The sequence below is a fragment of the Lampris incognitus genome, chromosome 4 (assembly GCF_029633865.1).
Source record: "Lampris incognitus isolate fLamInc1 chromosome 4, fLamInc1.hap2, whole genome shotgun sequence".
In the NCBI taxonomy this organism is placed as follows: Eukaryota; Metazoa; Chordata; class Actinopteri; order Lampriformes; family Lampridae; genus Lampris; species Lampris incognitus.
In genome coordinates this window covers 54,240,054-54,258,514 of record NC_079214.1, presented here as the reverse complement: position 1 = coordinate 54,258,514, position 18,461 = coordinate 54,240,054, and positions in this window count along the sequence as shown.

Genomic DNA, 18,461 nt, shown 5'->3' with positions numbered 1-18,461 from the left:
TATGTAAAGGAATCTGCCTGCAGGACAAGAGCACAGTTAAATAAATGTGGTATGGACAATATTTGTCGTAGATACAGCACGTTTCCATACCTGTGAGTGAGCAATCAGCATTGTATACAGTATGGTTTGAGGCACAGTGTTAAACACATATGGTAGACTTTTGTGTGCACCGTTTAACACATTAACACATCAAGTATGACTTTAGGTGTAGTGTCAAACACATTGACCTGTCAAATTTGCTCACTAAATACGTGTGGTCACACAAAAAATGTGCACGTCTGCACGTGCATATACATGCACAGGCACAAATGTACACACACAAACACACACACACATGCAGGTGCACTCTCATAAACCCATGATATACACAAACCTGCATGCTGTGCATGCACACTGGTGAACTGGTCCTGTAGGAATCATCCATTCACTGCACACTCTGTGGGGCTTCTGTCATGTCCGCTGTTGGCTGTCACACTTTGCCCATGGCTTGAGGTGTTTTAGACTCATCTTTTATCCTACTAGTCCACCACCCCCTACCCCCACCTGCCACTCATTTGAAGAGGGCCATAATAAGCAGCCATACCACTTGTAATTCATTCGACTCCCTTAATTAGCTTTATGGCTCTCTGTATTTAAAAACACTGCATCGTTTAGCCGACGTGACCTGTTCTGTTGAGCTGGCAAGGTGCCCTGTTTAAACTAATGGGCTGTCGATGTCGTACAAAGCTCTGGTGTTTGTGTGTATATACACGAGTAAGTACATACGGTATGTTACATACCAGGGTTTCCTCAGAGATTTATTTGCAGATGAGAGGATGTGGTCAGTGGGAAGCACAACGTGAGCTATGTAACATGTAACCCCTCTAGTCCCATTGTGTTGGCTTTTCCCACTGAGCGCACAGTGTATTTTTTTTTCCGCATGCGTTGAAAAGATGTCTGAAGCCAGGATGGAATACCGTCATTATTCGATTCATCAAGCTAATTCACTTTTAAGTCTTAAGTAAAAAGTCAGCAGAGTACAGGGCAAACCTCAAAACGTAAGTGGAAGTGATCGTCCTGTGACTGAACCTTAATGTCAAAACGATGTAGGTGCAAGAGTTATCAAATCAGTCTCATAAAATCAGTCTCGTAAATTTATTAACCATTAATTTTGGTGTTTAATATTTTATAATTAAACTACTAAACTTGATGGAATAATCAAATCAGTCTCATTAAATCAGTCTCGTGAATCAGTCTCGTAAAATTATTAGCCATCAATTTTGGTTTTCAATAGTTATAATTAAACCATTCCAGTTGATGGAATAATCAATGGTGCACCAGGTGGAGTCCTTTACTTGGTAGAGGATGGCTTAAGTGAGTACTGTCACAACACAGGCAGGAACACGACTTACTTCAATGAAACAATTTATTAGAAAATTCTGTTAGAAAAAAAAATCCACTAATACTAATCAGTCACAATCGCTAATTGAGCAGAGATGTGATGATCAAGGCGACATTGAGGTAGTGAGGCTGTGCAAATATACGTGTGTGTGTGTGTGTGTGTGTGTGTGTGTGTGTGTGTGTGTGTGTGTGTGTGTATACGTACGTGAATGTCTGCATACTGACAGGAGGAGTGCACGTGGGAGCGCGCGCTTGTGTGCATGCGTGCCTTGGGCACACGGCGAGGAAACAAAGGGATAAAGGGTCCATTCTTTTTTTTTCAAAAACTTTTATTTACAACAAACAGCTATACAATTGTCATACAGAGGGAAAACACACACACACACACACACACACACACACACACACACACACACACACACACAAACAGACAAGGGGAGTTCAAAGTCCACTCGTTTTAAGTCCTCTCAGAGTTCAAATAAAATATACTTTCTTTGATATATCGAAAGTCTTTATGGCTTTTTTGTTTTTCATACTGCCGGAGTTCAACAACAAATCGATGAAAGCAGGGGTTGGAGTCAGACCATTTAGATTTGTGGATGTGGAATTTACCAAGAATAACCAAAAGCTGAATTATTATTAGGTAATATTGCTGTCCAGCCCATAAAACACAAAATATAACGTCACATCACACCAAATAGAAAGGATCGATTCCGTCGCCGTTTTAAGGGCGACACGCGTCACCGGATATAAGTAATACTGTAACCCAGGGATTCGTTCCCAAAGTGTGGTGCGCGCGCCCCCTGCGGTGCTCGAGCGTCCTCTAGGGGGTGCGCGAGAGGAAAATGTATCACTTATATAACTTGTAACTTATCGCGTGACGTAAAAGCCGCGTTGTAATCAAGATGCGCGCGCAGATCGTGTGGCAAAACATGGCCAAGAAACAACTTGCGTATAAAACTTCAAATTAAGCGTAGGGAAGTTAGAAATGTGAGAAAACGGAAATCTCATAATGTGCTGAAGGTCTAAGTAAGGAAGACAGAAAGCATGACGAGTGGAAACTTATGTTAAGCATTGGAGGAGAAACTTCCTGATCCGTTTATACTTGCTGAAGCTCAGTGGACAAGTGATACCACGAAGCTGCCAAACATCGGCTGGAGGGATGTGACCGAACACCTCATAGACACACCAAGTATATTTACCAAATAATCAATGGAGGCATACAAGTCTTAAGAAGCATACGATTACTTTGTTGGTGGACATGTGCAAGACTGCTTTTACCATCTGTTATTGAAGGAAAACTAGTTTTGCTTCATCAAATCAAAGGTAAGCCTTAGTAGTTTGTTTGCACGGCTGAATTGTTTGTATTCAGACAAAGTTGAATTGTTTGTACGGTTATGAGATCGAGGCTGGAGTCAAATTGTGGCCTCAAACATCATGACACAAGAAAGCTGATGGAATCGTTGTCAAACTTGAGGAAGGCTAGGCATTAACAACTCATACTTTGGTTTGGCAGTTGCTCTACTAGGACAGCATCACATTTAGAGCTGTTACTTGCGTATGTTCAATCACAATACTTGCTTGTGTAAGAAGCGGATACATACCAGATATGAAATGTTCTCCGCAAATCTTCATGTTTGGTAGTTGCTCTTCTGACCGCATGAATCCACGCCTGTCTTCTTCGTTTTTCGATTGGAGTTTTCCCTTTCAGCATGCGATAAAAATGCAGATGCTTGTTTTACCATCTTTACGATTTGTACTACCGGCAGCGCAACAACCGTGAGGCATTTCGTTTCGTTTAAACTCAGTTTCTGCGTGATGATCTCTTCAAAATTAATGTAGCAACGTTTACAAACACAAGACTCGCGGCCCCTTTTTGTCTCACAATCTGCGCACGCACATTTGACGCATGTAAACAAGGGAACACGTCTATATGACAGCCTCTCTCCTTGATGGGCCTATCTGCCTCTGAGCCTGTGCATGTATCCTCGCCCTCGCCCGTCATCTTTGCTCTTTAAAAGCGACTAACTTTGCTGCAATTTACTGAAACGTTGTTGTGGTGTAGTTACAGTGTCATTCTAATGTGGGAGCGCATTGTTGAGATCTCTTGAATAGTTTGTTATGTGTGTTCTGATTACTCGATGCCTTCAACGCGGCTATAAATGGACTATGTTGTGTGTGATTTTTCTTCTTCTTCTTTTTAAGTTGTGGGGGGATTGGGTGTGAATCAACCCGGTAGCGACGTAGAAGGGGGGTGCGTTGCTTACAAAATTTGAGAACCGCTGCTGTAACCAACACTTACAGTGTAAAGTGGGCGGACGTCACCTGAGCTTGAGCAGGGAGTTATGGGTATTGAAGTCAACCTGCAGTGCCAGTCCCTACAATAATAACTTGACAAAATATACTTTTTGTGCCTACCAGTTTTCCTGAAATAAAAAAGGGGGGGGGGGCAGATCCCACAGTACTTTCATTTTACGTGGCTTTCATTTTTGGTTTACATATGGCTTTGGTTTACATATTCGTTTGGTGTGCTATAGCTGGTTGATCTCCTTAGCAAAGTTAACATCCACGCTGCCTCTCTTCACTTACTATTTGTTTCCTATACATGTCTACAGTAGTGGTAAGAATTGTAGTTCGCTAGATAGGCATTTTAAGAATGCTATTTGATATAAAATAGGCCAGACGATCAGCTTACTAAGACACCTTTGTTTACATATTGCATTATGGTGACGGTATTGGGGAGTTTCATTTTCTCATGAAGTGTGAAGATCAGTTCATTTTCTTATGAAGTACTCAATGAGGATTTTCTTCTTGTTAATAGCCATGGGTCCTTGCTTGTGCCATCAAGCTTGGATAGGATCCAAACAGACCTTGGCCACACCAGATCCTTAATTTCTCATATGAAATAAGACATTATTGGTGATATCACTTTCAACAAGTGAAGTCAATTTTATTTGTATAGCCCATTATCACATATTGCAAATTTACCTCAGCGAGCTTTACCATCGGCGTCGCCAGGTCATTTTGCTGGGGCTTAAGTCCCGGACGTTTTGAGTGTAGCTAGCCCCGTATATAATTTTAAATTTAAGCCTATGTGAAGCCTGACAAAAAACGTAACGTGTGTGAATGTCCGATAGTCTTCATAACATAACAGCCTGTCAAAATAAATGCAGGTCTCTAAACTAACTATGTGTGTGTGTGCGTGTGTGTGTGTGTGTGTGTGTGTGTGTGTGTGTGTGTGTGTGTGTGAGAGAGAGAGAGAGAAAGAGAGAGAGAGAGAGAGAGAGAGAGAGAGAGAGAGAGAGAGAGAGAGAGAGAGAGAGAGAGAGAGAGAGAGAGAGAGAGAGAAAGAAAATTTAATATTCCAATAAATTAATGTTAACATAAATACATTTAGCTTTTTTCTCTAGTCTGGTACTGTAACATATCAATAAATGTTTAATGATAGCAATTGTGAAGTATTCTGCTTCTACTCAATACCAATACGAATTACTAACAACTACTAATATTTTTAATATCACAATTTATAATTAATATGGACCGTAAACAACAGTTTTTGAGGAACACATTTCAGTTTTTCAGCGATTAAGACATGTACTTTGAATGTAAGTAATGTGCCAGAGTGCATAAAAAAGCATCAAAATAGAGCTTGTTGATAAAAAAAAGATTCCGGGGGAGGATGCCCCCGGACCCCCCTACAGAAGTCCAAGCTAAGCCCCGAATGTCCTTAAATCCTGGAAATGGCCCTGGGCTTTACAGCAATGCAACATCCTGTACTTAGACCCTTGCATCAGATAAGTAACAACTCCACCCCCTCTGCCAAGCTGGGGAGGGCTGCAGACTACCACATGCCTCCTCTGATGCGTGTGGAGTCGCCAGCTGCATCTTTTCACCTGACAGTGAGGAGTTTCGCCAAGGGGATGTAGTGTGTGGGAGGATCACGCTATTCCCCACAGTTCTCGCTCCCCCCTGAACAGACCGACCAGAGGAGGCGCTAGTGCAGCGACCACGACACATACGCACATCTGGTTTCCCACCCACAGACAGGGCCAATTGTGTCTGTAGGGATACCTGACCAACACGGGGATTTGAACCGGCAATCTTCATATTAGTAGGCCATGTAGATTTGATAGGAGGACAGACTACACATGCACACAGGGGAGACTCACATCACATCATTCACATACACGGGGGAAGAGAAAGGAGAAGACATCATTCATAGAGAGAGAAAAGACATGTGAGAGAAGAGAACAGTTTGCAATAGTCAATAATCTATACTCCATAAGCTCGTCGGCAGAACCGTGTGTGGTAAATTCATTGAGACAGAAACTGACCCGCCATGCAGTACAGGTCGTGAAGTATTCAATTTAAAGGCAACTAATTGTAGGTTAAGGCAAAAAGATGAGTTTTAAGTTTGGATATAAAGAACTCAACAGACTCTGTTTTTCTGATGGCAGCAGGCAGGTTATTCCACAAGAACAGGGCCCAATAGCAAAAGGCCCACCAGCTGACTTCTTTTTAACTTTAGGTACACACAGGAGCCTTTTAATTTTAGAGCGGCGATCTCGAGCTGGAATGTAAAGTTTAGGGAGATCAGAAAGGTATGATGGGGCAAGCCCATTTAGGATTTTATAAGTCAGTAGAAGCATCTTAAAGTCTGATCTAACATGGATAGGAATTCAATGAAGGGAGGCAACAATTGACGTAATATGGTAAAATGTTCTAGATTTAGTTAGGATTCTATAGCTGTAGCATTTTGAACCATCTGAAGACTTTTAGTACTAGCATATGGCAGACGTAAAAACAGATCAATATAGCAATCAAATCTGGATGAAACAAATGCATGTATTAGAGTCTCTGCACAGACGAGACCGAAATTTAGCTATGTTACATAAGTGAAAAAAACAGTCTTGGTGATTTCTTTAATGTGCTTACCAAATGAAAGGCTGGGATCAAATATAATACCAAGATTTTTGGTTGCCACACTTTGAAATCACAGAGTTGTTGATTGTTATTGTTACTTGATCAAATTGGTGTCTATGTCTAGCATGGCCAATGACCAGCATCTCAGTTTTATACGAATTTAAAAGCAGGAAATTCAGTGACATCCAGTTTTTCACAGCAGCCAAAGAAAGCCTCTAAATTAGTCATTTCAGTATGATCATCAGCCCTTATATGCACATAAAGCTGAGTATCATCCACATAGCAATGGATATTTATTCCATGACTGTTTTTAATTTGGCCGTGAAATATAGAGAAAATTAGATGGCCAAGAACCGAGCCCTGAGGTACACCATGTTAGATGTCAGAGAATTTTGTTGTAATATTATTATAGAAGACACAATGTGTTCCTCCAGATAAGTAGGATTTGAGCCAAGAAATAGAGCTAAGCCAGAGGCACCAAAATTACGATTTATTCTGTCTAATAGTATACAGTGATCAATGGAGTCAAAGGCTGCACTGAGGTCCAGTAGTAGAAGCACAGAGGTGGAATCAGAATCCATAGCTAGTAGAAGATCGTTCACCACTCTGGTCAGAGAGGTTTGAGTAGAATGACCGGTTCATATAGATGATTTTCTTCTATATGGGTCAAAAGTTGTTGATGAACAACTCTCTGTAGTACTTTATAAAAGAATGGAAGATTAGAGACTGGTCAATAGTTATTACAAGGCCCTAGACTCAACAGCACATCTTTTATGACTCCACGCCCACTACTTGTGACACATTGCACCCAGCCGAGCCAAGCAGCTAGTTGTAGTAAGAAGCAGCAGACAGATGCCATGTTCACACTAACTCGGATAAATATGAAAATACATCTTTTTTTCTCTTTGTTGGCTTTCCATCCACACTAAGCCAACATTTTTTACAACTGAAGATATATATTTTTGAAAATGCTCTCCAAAGTGGATGAATTTGAAAATGCTAGTCTCGCATTGTAGTTTGGATGGGGAAATGGAGCTTTTCTAAAATGCCAACATATAATTGTCAAGTGCTCTCAAGCAAAGCGAATGGTTTAAGTGGCCTGTGCATGACCAATAAAGAGACCTAAAGGAGCATACCAGTATTTTTGCATGTTATAGCCCATTTACTAAAAACTGCATATATTTTACATCACTCCCAACTGTTTTCCAAAGCAAACCATAATAGTAAGTGGTCCTTTAGTTGGTGTTTTTTTTTTTTTAACAGTTTTGGTATTTCAGTGTGGACAGTAATTATTTCCAAAATCAAAAGTGACTTTTTAAATCTGAAATTGCTAGTATGGTCGGAAAACTTTTGACCTGTTTTTGACATGAAATGATGATAGCGGCATTTTCCAATCTCCCCGGATTAGTGTGGACATAGAGTCAAACACAAAAATTAATGATTTTGTGTGTGTGTGTGTGTGTGTGTGTGTGTGTGTGTGTGTGTGTGTGTGTGTGTGTGGGTTTTGGTGGAGAGCATGTTACCATGGAGATTAAATCACTTGAGCTGACACACAGAGATAAGCATTTCTTTACCACTTTAATGGACAGAAACATAAGTACAGTGATGGAGACCTAGTTAACATGCACCTCTGTATGTATTCTCTGTTATAACTGACTCCTTATTTCCTTTATCATATGCACTGATCATCCCTTTCTCTCCCAGAGCAGGGAGACCTCATTAAGGCAGGTTAAGGCAACTTGCTAATGGTTCCTCTCAGTGCTAATAACACAGGGTCACCTAATATCACACACTGCTTTGTTCCCTTCATCCAGCTATTTATCATGTATTATTAATGGCCAGGTATCATGAAATCACTCTTGTATCATCATAATGATGTTCCCATGGCCTAGGTTAAGACAAGCAGCACTTGCCGTGTTAGCTTGTGACTTATTATAAGCATGGGAGCAAGTGAATCCTCTATCCAAATATATCAGTTCAAGTAAGGTGTGATAACAAATCAAGTGGTATTATGAATTTATATTACAGGCGATTCGCCAACACTGTTTGTGATTCATCCATACAACATAAGTAGAAAAAGCGTCATCTGCAAGATCTGTGCATGCAAAGGTTCAGGTCAAAGTCCCCATATATTAGATTTTACAAATTCACTAGTCCCACAAATCCTGATTTATGATCAAAAGGTGCTTAGAAAAGAAATATGAGGCAGGCAGATAAATTGTGCCTTTTAGAAGTGTTGTCCTCCAAGCTAGTTTGATTGTTTGGTATTTCTAAACCTCCAGTACAGCTGACTGAAGCTGAGGTTTGTCTCAATTGTGCAGGTTTTATTATCCTTATTTTCACAACTCCAAATACACGGGGCCCAAAGCCAAGACTTGGTAGCATTTCTGCATCTGTTCAGAATATGAAACATCTTTGTAAATGACATGCAGACCCCATTCTAGACTTAGGGAATCTTGCCTCAGTCATTGTCATGGGTAACTTTGCATTGCCAATAAGGCAACTTGATGTGATTTAGCATAATTTGAATAATGCCATTCATGGAAATGTGCGGGGGTGATGAAATTTTAATGGGGCTTGGGATAACACAACTGCTCCTCATTTACAGTGGCTCTCTCCATTCCCAGAGACTAAGGCCTCACTGGTTACATGGCTTATTTCATTGCTGTACTATCAATGTTTTTTATTGGACACACTTAATTAGTATGGATATCTCCATTGTTGTGTACAGGCAAAAAATGCAAAGCCTCTTTTCTCTTCATTGACGGCCAATTCTGCCAGCTCACCGTGTTTGCTGAGATTGGGATCCAAGTGATGCTGTTGTCTGATATTGCTTTTTGTCAACGCTGCAAATGAATATTTCCCAGCGAGTGACTGGCTCAGGTACATATTTAGTATGCATAGTCTGAGTAGTCAATTAGATTCAGTTGATCATAAAGGTGATCAACAAGGTTGCATGTTGTGAAATCAAGAGAACCACAAGGAATTATGCTGGGCTACTGACAAAATGTCACACAACAACTTAAAGACCAAGCTGCCCACCCCTGCTTTGCCTCCCTCTGTGCAACACCTGTGCCTTAAATCAATCTGCTAAAGCACTGACCCAACAAGTTGTTCATGTTTGTTACCCTCTCATGGACACTGTAACGAAACACCTCACAAGAACACCAACGGCCCAACTCTCAAATCCCCTCAGCGTATGTTAGAGTGGAACTGAGTTACCACTTTAGTTACCACCGAGAGCATAAAAGCCCTTGTGCCTACTGCGGCTAATACTGATGGAAATGTGTGTCAGCGCAGGAAGACACACACAGACAGATAGATGGATAGATAGATATTTAGATAGATAGATGGATGGATGGATGGATGGATGGATAGATAGATAGATAGATAGATAGATAGATAGATAGATAGATAGATAGATAGATAGATAGATAGATAGATAGATAGATAGATAGATAGATAGATAGATAGATAGATAGATAGATAGATAGATAGATAGATAGATAGATAGATAGATAGATACTGGGGCAAAAAAACATGCATTGCATTATGTGTACTTTTCTTTTTTTATGTGTTGGTTAATTTTGTAACTCTTTGTTTTTTTAAACCTTTTAAAATCCCATTTCATCATTCCACAACGTACACAGTCTTTGCTCATTGCTAAACGTATGATCGTTTTCTATTTTACATACAATGCAACTCATGGACCTTGACAGGAACTCATAATTTCTACCCTAATGGTTAGCCAGACTAGTCCATCTACAGAGATGAGAAGGGGTGGGGGGTAGTAGGTAAGGGGGTGCTTATGTTAAAATACGACTAACAAGAATTGAGTGGGTTCAAATGAAAACAACAAAAAATAAGAAATACAATTATAATTTAACAATTTCAAGTGCGAAATAAAAACGACTCAGTTTTCAGACCCCTGTGATCCCCCCCCCCCCACACACATGGATCATTTCATTTTTCCTCCTACTGACCTGCTCGCCGCTCTTTAGTGAAATATGCCCTTATAAGTCTCATGCTTACTGAATACATATAGAATAAGGCTGCATGTCCACCAGAGACCTCTTTCAAATAAACATTGCCGGTGCTGGAGGTGAGTGTTTGGATAGCACTGAGTGTGCAAAGCAGGTGCTTGAATGCTGGAAAGGCACTGCTTTGTAGTTGTTGCCACGCAGTGAGACAGGTTTCAAAACAGGAAATCTTCTTCCTACTTTCTTTATAGTCAAATTGTGATGATAAGCTCATAACATATCACATAAACAGGGCGTCTATTTTGCAATATAAACACGACTTTGGTTTCTCGCTTTCGTTTTTCATCTTGTCCTGCCCCTCCTTCATTCTTTTTTGGATTTGCCCCCCCCCCTTTTTTCAGTTGTACTTGGCTAATTAGTCCACTCTTCCGAGCCGTCCCGGTCGCGGCTCCACCCCCTCTGCCAATCCGGGGAAGGCTGCAGACTATCACATGCCCCCTCCGATACGTGTGGTGTCTCCAGCCGCTTCTTTTCACCTGACAGTGAGGAGTTTCGCCGGGAGATCATAGCGCGTGGGAGGATCATGCTATTCCCCCCAGTTCCCCCTCCCCCCGAACAGTAGCCCCGACCGACCAGAGGGGGCGCTAGTACAGCAACCAGGACACATACCCACATCCAGCTTCCCACCCGCAGACACGGCCAATTGTGTCTATACGGACGCCCGACCAAGCCAGAGGTAACACGGGGATTCGAACTGGTGATCCCCGAGTTGAGTTGATGGGCAATGGAATAGACCGCTATGCTACCCGGACACCCTTCCGTCATTCATACTGGTTGGTGGAACTCGAATTGACATTGGTGAACCGTGCACTCCAGCAAAAATTGAAATTGTTTCATCTTTAGAAACAGCTTGAGTGTTCACAACACGAGGTCCTAAAAAAAGGTCAGCTACCTGGTTTTGGTTGAGAGCGTTCAAAGTACGACCTTTCCACAGACAACAATACAGCTCTGACAACGACTATAGCAGCTCTGACAACGACTCCAAAGAGGATAAATTCTGAGTTTCATCACCAGCCAGTCAGACTAGCTTGGTCTAGTCAGAAAGGCACGAACTGAGGAAGCCTCTTGGATGAGAGGCGAAACGTCTTCACGGATATATACCAAGTCCAGTTGCACTTGATTCAACTCCTTTGGATAACCATGACCTGGATGAATGAGAACATTCACAGACAGACAACAATACAAAAAAAAATACAGGAAGCACTTTTTTTTTTCTTACAGGTCTCTAGTGAATGCCCGGCCTACTCAATCCAAATTCATCCACTTCTTACTTACATGGACTCAACAACAGCCGTGTTTTGTATCCGTGACGCAGTGCGTCCTCGTTCGACCAACAACAACATCTACGGTGGATGTTGGAAGCAAAGCCTCGGCCTCTCCTCTGCCCAAGTTTCCTCGGAGATTACAACACCAATTAGAATGCTGTTTCCTGGTATTCGCCCATCAAAGCCACAAAGCCGTTGCTTTTATTTTCCACATCAAAGGCCATTATTCTTTTTCTCCCTTCAAATCAACATCAACCCTGAGGATCTGTGAGCTTTCGCTCTCATTTTCTCTCCTCTCCACCCTGAGCAAAGCTCTTCTCTCAGCCCAATCATAATAGGAACGGCAATGCGGACCAAAGACAACAAGGAGAGTGCTCCCGGTAGCACCCCGGAGATGTCAAATTGTTTATTGTCTCCCCTTTATCTCTCGCTCTCTTTCTTTTTGTGTACTGATGCTTATTATTCTGCCACAATGCGTGTGAACTACAAAATCCAGAGACGGTGCCCTGTAGCTCTGTATGGAGAGCACATCGCTGCACTGCATCATAGCTGTGAATCAGGAGCAAAGATTTAAAAATGTATGACCCGTGTACATTATGTATAATAATGTTTTAAATATAAGATCTCCTTTTTTTTCCCCTCAGACACTCTGAGGTGTATGGACCTGGTTGGTTTATCAGGTGCAGTTGATCTCCGCTGTTTTTTTTTGTTTTTTTTTTTTTCAATAAAGTACATGTAGAGAAAAATGATGGCAGGACAGCGAGAGAGAGAGAGAGAGAGAGAGAGAGCAGCATATTCATGTGTAAGAAAAGGAGAGGTGGAGAGAGAAGGAGAGCTCTAGTGAGTTTGAAACTACTAAGTGGGGCATCGTAGTGCAGTTGCGATGTTTACATATGAAGTGGTGTACATACGACACACCTCTGCTGCACCCCTGACACGTCTTCCACATCGCTGTTGATGAAAGAGTCTGCACACATTACTGTTCTCAGTGTAGAAAGACTGTCAGACATGGAGATCCTAATTAGCCATGAATGTCTCTATAAGTCTCTCCATGTTGAGGATTTAAAAACGACTTGTTTCAGTGATCTATAACAAAAGAACTACAAAGAAGGAAAAGAAAAGACGATCAAGAGTTTCTGCGAGACCAGAAAATAAAATTCTCCCCCTCATCATTGTCTTGTTTTTTTGGGGGGTGGTGGGGGGTTTAAGCAAAGATGTCTCACGGTGTTTCATGGTGGCCCAGTGGTTAGCACTGTGGCCTCACAGCAAGAAGGTCCTGGGTTCGAACCCCAGGCCGTCCCAGGTCCTTTCTGTGTGGCGTTTGCATGTTCTCCCCATGTCTGCGTGGGTTTCCTCCTCATGCATCGGTTTCCTCCCACCATCAAAAAGACATGCATGTTAGGGTTAATACTCCTGCCTGTGCCCCTGAGCAAGGCAATGGAACTGGTCCCCAGGCGCTGCAGCTGCCCACTGCTTCTATACAATAGGATGGGTTAAATGCAGAAGACAACCAAAAACAACTGTACAGTGACAAAATAAATAAATAAATAAAGTGGTTAATGCTTGCGTGTATGCATTTGTGTGTGTGTGTGTGTGTGTGTGTGCGTGGTGGGTGCTAGTGAGCTATTAAGAAAACCTCTTCTCTGCAAGGGCCAGGTCAGTTTGGTGACCTTCATAAACTCAACTCTAATCCCATTTTAAACCCATTTGATGAGCACCTGGTTGGCGGTACACTACCCGGCCTCATTCCATTAACTTAACACTGTTGTAGAGCACAACCCGAGGTTATTTGATGAGGCAGGCGTGTAGGCTGCACCACCCATCCCCGGCAGCTAACTAGCAGGGGATGTCTCTGTTGACAGCTCTTGTACTTCATGACAGAGTGATGAGCCGGTTGATGCAGAGGTGAAAACCCTGTACAGATAGTGTGGCAAGCTCTTACCTGACCCTTGGCAGATGGAAAAACGTGATTGCACAGAGAAGAAATTACATTTTTCTCATATACAATACCACTGATGTTGCATCTGAGGCTGTTGTAGTTGCTCTGCATACATTTAAGTTCAAAGGTGGTATAAAAACAAGAACAAGATCAATTTAGTTTCAGTTGTTTCAGCTTAAAATGTTATTCTTTCTCAAATAATTTATTAAAAAATCTATTTTCATGGGTTGTCTTAGGTAACATTCTGCTGCGTAAAAGAATGAAATGCAATGATCTGAATCGGTTCAGCTGAAAATAAATCATCTTCAGTGATGAGCTGTTGCAAAAGAGGAAACAAAACCAGCTATTTGCATTTATCCAGTAAATGTGGGGGGGGGACCCCATCCCTTTCTTCATTGCAGGGGGGGAAAAATAGTCTACCGCACTTTTTCATTTTCATAAAAGCACTGACCTTTATAAAAGGGGCTCCAAACCGAACTTCAATTTCAAAACATACATATTAATGGAAATTTTAAGGTCAAGATTTGATAATCTTCACGTGAGAGCCGTTGTTGAACTTTAAGTTACTCTCGGAGTATGTAATATCCCTTGGGTGACACAATTTCAGATGATGGAAGTCAAAGGTTAGGGGATGTTGTGATTTCCTCGGTTGAATATAAAATATGAAATCAGCCAAGTTCTGCACAGCTAAGTACCTTTTTAAGCACTCGATCAATGGCATAATCCAACTCCCTTTAGCTGTGGGTTGACGCTAACGCAGTGCTGATCAGAAAAGTATGTAACGACCCATGTACCCTCAAAGGATGTCTAATGTCTGAGCCCCTAAACATGATCAATTCTCACCTGTGGTCTGCAAAAGGGTGAGACCAGATTTCGGGAGATTATGAAGGTTTACAGTCTGAACGCTATTGAATAGATTGTGAAGTCGAATAGGAAGGCATGGGGCGTCCGGGTAGCGTGGTGGTCTATTCCGTTGCCTTGCAACGCGGGGATCGCTGGTTCAAATCCCCGTGTTACCTCCGGCTTGGTCGAGCGTCCCTACAGACACAATTGGCCGTGTCTGTGGGTGGGAAGCCGGATGTGGGTATGTGTCGTGGTCGCTCCACTAGCGCCTCTTCTGGTCGGTCGGGCCACCTGTTCAGGGGGTAGGGGGAACTGGGGGAAATAGCGTGATCCTCCCACACGCTACGTCCCCCTGGCGAAACTCCTCACTGTCAGGTGAAAAGAAGCAGCTGGCGATTACATCGGAGGAGGCATGTGGTAGTCTGCAGCCCTCCCCGGATCAGCAGAGGGGGTGGAGCAGCGACCGGGACGGCTCAGAAGAGTGGGGTAATTGGCTGGATGCGATTGAAGGGGGGGGGGTAATAATAATAGGTAGGCATAAGTGTCAAAATGCCAAGTGGTTTATCTTTATGTGAAATAAGGAAAATGCATACTGTCGAGGAGCCAGAATACTGATGACATAGCACAGAGTAGCTAGTGCTCCTCCTTTAAACAAGTTTATTGTGAAACAAATTCTCATACAGAATGAGGTGCCAAAGCTAAACGCTAACCCCCCCCACCCACCCACCCCCTCTTTATAGCTCTAACTATCGCTGTCCGAGTGATTTTCTTTTGCTGGCAAAGGGAGCTATTTTGTCTGACAAATTTCTTGGGCGAATCCACCTTAAAGGGATAGAGAAATCTAACATCAAAATCACACGAGTTGATAGCTTTGTAATATTGCAAGTCTGTAAGAAAAGTTTCGGGCATATCAGGAACAGGAACACTCAGGAACACTTTGTTATTTCACCTCATGTACTTGCGCCTGAATGAAATGAAACGAAATGCCGTTTCCCACAGCCCACTGCAGTGCAACACAAAGACAAAAACACACACAAGAACTACAAGAACACGCATATCCAAACTAACACACATATTCAAACTGACACATACATACAGACTGACGAAAAGCACTGTCCAAGGGAACGAACGCCAGCCAGGATGACTGTTGGAACCGCCGGCCTGCATGGGCTAGCAGTTAGCCTAGCCTGCCCCGATTACGCGTCCTGTCAGACCGCCCTCCGTGTTTCCTCCTCGAGCGCAGCTCCAGACAGGGGCCGTGGTCCCTGTGGCAACCGGATGAAGCAGACCAAGGCCTCCCAGCCAGACACACTTGACACACCTCCCCGCACTCCACACGACGACTTCAACAACACCACAGTCAACACGAGGTGAGGCCCCCGCCAGACCGCCCTCGGTGTTATCGGAACCGGTGGTCTGCATGGGCTAGCAGTTAGCTTAGCCTGCCCCGCTTGCGCGTCCTGTCAGACCACCCTCGGTGTTACCTCCTCGGGTGCAGCTCCGGGCATTTGTGCCCATTTATAGGAAAGATGTGAGCAACGTCTTATTGTTTTCCTCATGCCCCAGGAGGCACCGTGCTCAGTGTCTGCTGGAAGAGACAAGATGGCTGAAAGTGACTCGGGAGTCACTTAGTGTGAATTAGACTAACGGTTTCTTTTAGTGCAGGAAAATGGTGTTAAGATATGGTCGATGTAGCGGCCCGCGAAATCAAACTCATTGTGAGCGGAGCGTGCAGAGTTGACGTGACGTCATAGCATTTACGCAAGCCATTTCAATGCGGTTAAAAAAAAACGTTCCGGTTGCCGCATTCATAGAATTGTCCATGATGAGGCAAGTCTGCTTAAAATTGATATTCGGAGACAGATATGAGATATTTATTTTCAGTCTTTAGCATGAATTGTTAGCCTATGTCATAGTCTAGCTTACCAAACGTATTTGAACCTTGTGCTTCCTTTTCCTTAAAAATTGTTTTCCCCCTGTGCAGGGCTGCACATATTTAGAGGGGTGGAGGCTATGGACAAAGAAACATCCCTCACTGAATTTAGGGGAAACATTACTATAAACTACCCTTCAGAAAACTGACCTGACCTGGCAACGACACACAAAGACATGCTGCTGTAGAGGAGCTCAACCAGGAGTCGTGACAACTTTCTCTTTCGGCTACATAACGTGCAACATTTATTCCTTCACCATAACAACAAACCCAAAAAAACCTGCGCAGCGGAAGTGTGTCACTGTAAACACGAACCGAGAAAACAGCAGCTGTAAACAAACGTTCCTACTCGCTCAATAAGGGGAATTACGTATCCCTATAACCATTACACTGCATTCATTTGTTATACACACATGGGGATATGGCTGTATTACCTAACATGGAGTTTTTCCCTGATTATTTATCAGTATGGATTTAATTTTGATGCTGTGGTGACCCACATCTATATAACGAGAGACATTCACCTAAGAGGACGGTGTACCTTTAAGGGAAGAGGCGAGGGGTCAGATAATGCACTTCCGCTTCCGGTTCACAGTTCAGTGTCGTCGAATGTATGACATGCTAAGTTGGAGCTAGTAAACTACCTCGACTACGTCTACTCTCACGTCTCCTGTCTCGTTGTTTTCTAACTCCACATTGGTGACCCCGACGTGATCGAACTACTAATACGAGTATGTCTGACAACGAAGACGCCGGGAATAATGCTGCCGCGGTACCCGCTCCCGACGCCGGTGCTAACAACATGGCTATTGCTAACGCTAGCATTTACGCCGCTAATGTGAAGCTACCTGACTTTTGGCAGCATAATCCACGGCCGTGGTTTCAACATGTGGAAGCCCAGTTCCAGCTGAGAGGGATAACGCAGGATGCAACGCAGTACTTCCACGTAGTGGCGGCGTTAGACGCATCGACAACGGCGCGAGCAATGACACTCTTGGAAGCTCCGCCAGCTGCTGGCAAGTACGATGCTATAAAGACATTCCTCCTGAAACTATTTGAACTGTCGGAGCTGGAGAAGGCAGACCGTTTACTGTCCCCGAATGGCCTCGGCGACGGCAAACCGTCTGAGTTAGTGGAAAAAAATGCTGTCTGTGCTGGGATCGGCTGATCCGGCCTTTCTTTTCACACACATTTTTCTGAGGCTGCTCCCCGCACCTGTACGCACAGCACTGGCCAGTTCTCCTCTCGCCGCCTCCAAGGACTACCGTTCTCTGGCTGCTGAAGCAGACAGGGTTTTCCTGGCCAACCGGCAACAGTTTGTGCATGCCCTGCTACCCCACCAGACCGCCCCACCACCACCTGTGTACGACTATATGGACACCGCGGCTGCGGTGACAGCCCGCCGCCAACCTGACGACGGGCTCTGTTATTACCATGCCAGGTTTGGGGCAAAAGCAAAACGGTGTCGCAAACCCTGCAGTTACAGGGTTCAGGGAAACGCCAAGGCCGGCGCTCGTTAACGGCTATGGGCGCCGGCCGTGACTGCAAGCTGTTGTTCATCAGAGACTCCTTGTCGGGCCGGCGGCTGCTGGTTGACTCTGGCGCTCAACGCAGCATACTACCAGCACAAGCTGTGGACACGATGACCGACAGTCACGGCCCCCAGATGGACGCCGCCAACGGCACGTCCATTCGGACGTACGGTATCAGACCTGTGGACGTGTGTTTTGGCGGCCGACGTTTCGGCTGGGACTTTGTGATGGCTGCTGTATCCACCCCGCTCCTAGGTGCGGATTTCCTCTGTGCTTTCAACCTGCTGGTGTATGTTAAAAACTGTCGCGTGATTGATGCCGTCTCTTTTGCGTCATACCCCTGCACGCTTGGGGGCGCTGGAGCGCTGTGCCTCGCTAACACACTCTCCACCGGGGATCCATACCAACGCCTGCTCGCAAATTTCCCCGAGCTCACCACACCCACCTTCTCCTCGGCGGTGGCCAAGCACGGCGTGGAACATCATATCACCACAGTGGGCCCCCCAGTTTACGCCCGGGCCCGACGCCTCGACTCGGCCAAGCTCGCAATAGCCAGGGAGGAGTTTTCGACTATGGAGCGCCTCGGCATTGTCCGCCGTTCTGACA